The sequence below is a fragment of the Zingiber officinale genome, chromosome 11A (assembly GCF_018446385.1).
Source record: "Zingiber officinale cultivar Zhangliang chromosome 11A, Zo_v1.1, whole genome shotgun sequence".
Classification (NCBI taxonomy): Eukaryota; Viridiplantae; Streptophyta; class Magnoliopsida; order Zingiberales; family Zingiberaceae; genus Zingiber; species Zingiber officinale.
The window spans coordinates 2,177,011-2,183,458 of NC_056006.1; the positions used below are offsets into that span (position 1 = coordinate 2,177,011).

The 6,448-nt window shown below is 36.4% G+C and overlaps 1 non-coding gene across 1 annotated transcript; it reads right to left on the reverse strand.

Annotated features, from left to right (window-relative positions):
• Positions 1-4,318: 4,318 nt before the first annotated feature.
• Positions 4,319-4,390, reverse strand: TRNAC-GCA. The gene has a single exon. It is a non-coding gene; the product is annotated as a tRNA-Cys (tRNA).
• Between the last annotated feature and the right edge of the window lie 2,058 nt (positions 4,391-6,448).

Sequence of the window (6,448 nt, forward strand, 5' to 3'; positions counted from 1 at the left end):
ATTTGAATTGAATTCCATTCTTATACATTTACCATTTTATCCTCATAACTAACCAATTAATAATCAAGTTAAGTAGTAGAGAATAGGAAGAAGAGATCACACAATTAAGATAGCACTGAAAAAACTCAAAACTTGAAATTCTTAACAAACACAGATTTGACAAGTTATCTACGAGGTCTTACTTCGCTCACTAAATTGTCATTAAAATGTTTACGAGACAACTTCCGTTTTGGAACATCTCACTACACTTCGAAGCTTGGATATTAAATAAGGAGAAGTTTTCGGCGCACGGAAGAAACGGTGCAAGGAGAAGTTTTCGGCGCAAAGAGAAATGGCGCATGGGAGAAAGGCAGGAGAAAATAAGAGAGTCGACAGATGGAAAAAAGAGTTTTAAGTTAAAAGGACAATTAAGTAATTTTAGTTGTTCATGGTAAATTCTCTATCCAAATCTGACCATTTGAGGTCTGATTTACTATTCACGTTTTGAATGACATTGGAATTAAATTTCATATCAAATCCATCTAAAAAAATTCATTCCAAACTATGGAATTGAATTCCAATTACTATAGGAATTCAATTCCATAGGATTCCAAACAGGGTGTAAGTGTTTCTCCAAAAGTACAATTGTTTTATGCGCATGATGTTTGTGAGATAGAAACAAGAAAATTCTACTGGCATTTGACATCAAAAATTGGAATGTATGCGATGAAAGCTCAAACAAAGCAATGAATTCGTTCTTTGCTCTTTATGTTCTCATGTCGAAATAGTTGTTCTAGTAATTATTTTTTCCTTTTACTATTTTACTGTAATTGAAAGAAAACATCTGCTTGTGTTGAAAATTTTTATTAAAGAAATAAAAACTAGTGTGCAATAGATTTCATTTTGCTTAGCCAAAAGAAAGCCAAACTGTTTCCATCTCAAACCAGGTGATTTCTCATGTTTGCCTCTCCGTGGTGCAGTGAGGTGATCAGGTGGTGCTGTGGCCCAGTTGGGTGAGCAGCAAGGCTGATTACTTTAAGGGTAGTTAATTGAGGGTGCAGATGTCTTGATCCATAAAAAAGTGAATTAGGGGATGGATTATTCATAATCATGACTGGTTCGTAGTTGTGATCCGGCTACAATTGATTACGATCCCTTCTTGAGTTTACCGTCTCTCCAAATTATAATTTAGGTCTATGCGGGTTGCCAGAGGATGTCCCCATTAGGCACCCAATAGTCTGGCCACTTGCTCACCTTTAGCCGCCTCCAGCCGTCCATTTGAACCCAAACTATAACTTGAGGAGGACGATGAACCTAATAAGAGAATGCAATCAATTGTAGTTAGATCATAGTTATGATCCAATCGTAATTATGAGTGATCTATTTCTTGATCTATTTTTTTTTATGAACCAAGAGATCTAATCTCGTTAATTGATCGATTGATGACAACTAAGGTAGACCATTGATGTGACAATAATTAAGGTTCAATGAGACAAGGTCAATAGTTATTAGTTGCAAACGCAAAGGGTAAGATGAGAGATTGCAGTCATATGGACCACAAGCAATGTGGTCAGATTAGCTAGGCCAATTCAAAGACCACGACAACAACAACAATGAGCAATCAGACCAATTCAAAGAGGATGACAACAGTAATGTGACTAATCATTAGGACATTCATAAGGATATTAAAATTTTAAATAAGTAAATATGCAAGGATATATATAAGATTTATTCATAAGGATGAGCATTTGTAGTATATATTTATGACATAGGTAGTTATTAAATGTTTCCTGCTTGAATTTATTTAAATATTCATAAGTACTTAGTTTGCAAATTTTAAATGGATCGGATATCCACAAATGCTTAATTATTGAGCAATAACTATTATCATCCCAAAGTAATTAGCTAGGATTAATATTCTTTATTCCCATCCACTATTCTAGATGATGATTAATATTTAACAGTTCCTTGTATAATGTCTGAAACAATATATTAAAAGGATGAGTTGAGATTTTTTAAAATTGTATTTTATATATTCGGTGTAGGAGGCTACGTTGACTTGGACTTATCTACGCATCACATCAGTGAGCGATTTATTGGGACCCAATCAAAGCAATCATAACTCGATTAGCAATCTACAGCTGTAGCATGTGGTAAAAAGGTAATAGTCACTAATTCAACGATTAATAGTTATACATGATTTATCTCATGAGACAAATTAACAAATATATATATATATATATATATATATATATATATATATATATATATATATATATATATATATATATGGAATCCATTTCAATTATTACCATCGCACCAAAACCGTCGAGGCACGAGAATTCATTCTTTACTCCATGTCCCCATATGTAGAAATAGTTGGTCTAGTAATTATTTTTCTTTTTCTGATTTTGCTATAAGTGAAAGAATACATCAGTTGTGTCAAAAAGTATTTTGAACAAACCAGAATTAAATGGATGGGATATCCACACGCTTAGTTATGGAGCACTAATTATGATCATCCTAATTAATTAGGATTAATATTATTTGATATGGGTTATGACGAACGAGTTTAGGAGATGATGTGAATACTAAAATCAAGATTAGATGGCGGTTAAAGTTGAGATAGAGTGGTGTCCAGCATCGAAGTCCTTGAAGCATGCCTGTGCGATCCCAGAGCAGAATGCTCATATAAGACCAACCAGTTATTAATCCGCTCGAATATAAGAACTCTAAGGCTTTATGATGAAAGTAAAGAAATAGGATGTTTGGCCAATTGATGGCTGGTCAAGCTTAGAGAAGCTTGATAGGGTGAAAGTGTTGGTGCAAGTTACATCAAATTCAAACCTGAGTTTTGATGTTATCAAAGATTCAAGTTAAGTCTTGTTATGATCTAACAAGTTAACTAAATGTGCAGGCTGTTTACTCAACCGGGAAAGACCTAGTTGGAGGCTAAGTAGGAAAAATCTTAGTAGATCGTGAAACCCGGCCAAGTGGAAAGATCAAGTGGATCGAGAAGACCCGACACTTGGCAGTGAGATCGAGAGGTCTAGAGGACCAAAGATCGAGAGAAAGTCCTGGCGAGCTGATCAAGGCTAAGTGAAAAGTCCAAACAAATCTGGAGGATCAATGTTTGACAGGTAGGTTGAGATAAACAACTGGAGGAGCGACAGTGAGGTCGTGTTCCTGAAAGGAACAACCTAAGGTCGTTGGTCCAACTGAAGAAACTGAAAAGGTTTTCAAGTTGAGATCAAGATAATTCTACTATCTAATATTACTCATGCATTATATATAACTGTACTAATCTTTGTGTTACAGGAATACTCTATCTAACACTATTTTCCAATGATTATTACCACACCCTTTTAGTAGTTTGGAAGCACTTGGGAGTTGTTAACTCTAGATGGTCCTTTGTCCAGTTGTATAATGACGTTTTTCCTCCATAAAGGAGTTTGTTGAAGCGGTATGAAATGTGATTATGGTCGCAGACATAATATGTTAGCAGAATAATTAAATAAGTGCCCCTTGAAATTGGAGATCAAATCTTCTGTCAATAAATTTCTCTGTTCTCGTGTCCCCTGTCGATCGGATGGACTATATTACAACTAAAGATATTATGACATCCTTAAGATGTGTACAGTATGCTCATGATGTGCAAGACATCCTTGAAATGTAATCTGGTCCGTCCGATCGACAGAGGATCCGAACTGTTGAAATTGTTGTTGTAATTGTAGAAGCTCTCTCTCATCATTCTTGCAACTATCTTGTATGAAATGTGCCTCAACTCCTGCAGCTCCTTGAGGTTGAGCCATGGCTTGACCCACACCTTGGCCTCGTAGATCTTCTCTCTCTCATCAATGACCTCGACCGTCAAGTGGTGCAGAGTCCCAGCGACAGCCTGCTAGCTACCTCGCCTTGATCATGCTCGCGAACTCCAGAAGAGGAGAGTTCTTCACCACCACAAACAAATAAATCACTTAAGCACTGAGAATTGGCACAGAGAACAACCGATCGAGGTAAGGAGAAGCGCGAATAAGAGGCAAAGAAGTCGAGAGTAAAAAATTTCACGAATGTAAGAACAAGTGTTCGTAAGAGATGTAAGACATAAAAAAAAATCACGAATGTAAGAACAAGTGCGTTCATCAGATAAATCGAAAAACTCGGAAAATTATTACAGTAATTCAATCCTTAAATACCTAATTAACCGAGGTAATTTGTTGTGTTATGAGCTGATGTTCAGTGCGGTATGTAGCTTGGTTGCAATTAAATTTGTACTTCAATGTGCTTTAAAAAAAAAAAATCTATCATAAATCCACTGAAGAAAAAAATATGAAAATGCAGGGCCCAACCGGGTTCGAATCGGTGACCTATTGATCTGCAGTCAATTGCTCTACCACTGAGCTATAGACCCATTACGACACAAGCTTTTAATATTTATTATATGTAGTAAATAAAAATCAATCATTGTTTTCCCACATGATATGTCAAGTGCGAAGTGCGCGAACAAAGCGCCCATTGCACGTGTGCAACAAACTCGCCTGCTCACCCATGGGAAGAGGTCAAGTGGTGCTGTGGCTAAGTTGGGTGAACGGCAAGGCCAATGAGACAGTTGATTGTGTGCTTAGGACATAAGATTTAATCATAAAGACGAGCACTGGTAACTTTATGAAATATGTATTTATTAAATGTTTTCTACTTGAATTATTTTTGAATATTCATAAGTACTTACGAATTTTTAAGGTTCAAACCAAATTTAAATGGATCGGACATCCACAAATGCTTAATTATAGAGCGCTAACAATTATCATCCCAAATTAATTATGATTAATATTATTTATTCCCATCATCAACTATTCTAGATGATGATTAATATTTAACACGTTCTTGTGTAATTTCTGAAACAATATAATAAAAGGATGAGTTGAGATTTTTTTTTAACGTATTTTATAAATTTGGGTGCGGAAACTCGATCTCTCGACTTGCAGTTATGTAGGTATCACTAGATTTATTAGGCCCTAATTAAAATCGAGATAATTGATTAATAGAGCTAAAGTGTTCGGAATAATCTCTCTCTATCTCTCTCTCACTATATATATATATATATATATATATATATATATATATAGCGATGTTTTTTGAATATGAATAAGATTTTTCAAACATATTTGTGTTTAAAAATTATTATTCTAGATATGAAATATAGAAATAATGTTTGAGAGTGTGGATATAATCAGGAGAACTAGATAAATACATAAGACCTGATTTCATGTCATTGCAAGCTCTCTAGTTCTATTAATCAATTTTGGCTAAAATTGGTTGATAAATCTAGAGAATTCAAAATAACATGGAATAAGGTGGTAAGTGCTCATCTAGTTCTTCTGATTATATCCATTCTCTCAAACATTAATTCGATACATCTTATTAAGAGTAATAATTTTTTAAACATGAATTAAATTTTTATAATCAATTGTTATTGTTGGTGCAAGTTGCATCAGAATCAAACCTAAGTTTTGATGTTGTCAAAGGTTCAAGTTAAGTCTTGTTATGATCTAACAAGTTGACTGAGTGTGCAGGATGTTTACTCAACCAGAAAAGTCCTAGCTGGAGGCTAGGCGGTGAAATCTTAGCAGATCGTGGAATCCAAGTGCAAGTCCAAGGCGGTCGAGAGGACCTGAAGCTTGGTAGTATGATCGAGAGGTCTGGAGGACCTAAGATCAAGGGAAAAAGTCCTGGTGAGCCGATCAAGGCTGAGTGAAAAGTCCAAACTAGATCTGGAGGATCAAAGTTTGGCAGGTAGGTTGAGGTAAACAAACTGGAGGAGCGACAGTGAGGTCAGGTTCCCGAAGGGAACAACCTTAGGTCGCTGATCCAACTGATGAAACCGGGAAGGTTTCAAAAGTTGAGATCATGACAGTTCTACTGTCTTGCATATTATTTCTGCTTTATATTATTGCTCTGACATCTGTTTTGTAAAAGACTTTTTGGTTAATACTGTTTTGCAGATCCGAATTGATCGGTCAGCCGAATAGTAGGATCGGTCGACCGAACCAAGCAGAATCAGAACAGAAATCAGATCAGATCAGAACTGAGTCCAAGTCAGATCAAAGCCTTATCGGTCAACCGAACCGTAAGATCAGTCGACCGAACCATAGTGACTCAGCACAGGACAGAACATCAGAATCGATCAGCAGCAAAGGAAATAAGCTGATCGGTCGACCGAACCTGGGGATCGGTCGATCGATCCAATCAGCATTAAATGATGATCTCGGCAAAATCACGACGAACAGGAAAGGAAGCTGTTCGGTAGACCGAAAGGCATGATCAGTCGACCGAACCATTAAAGACCAGTAAATGCAAAAAATCGAGCCAACTTTGAACTTCAGCCAGGAAGGAAGGGAGCGGGTTCGGTCGATCGAACAGTCGGTTCGGTCAACCTAACAGTGGGATCGATCGACCAAACCTCCAGTAC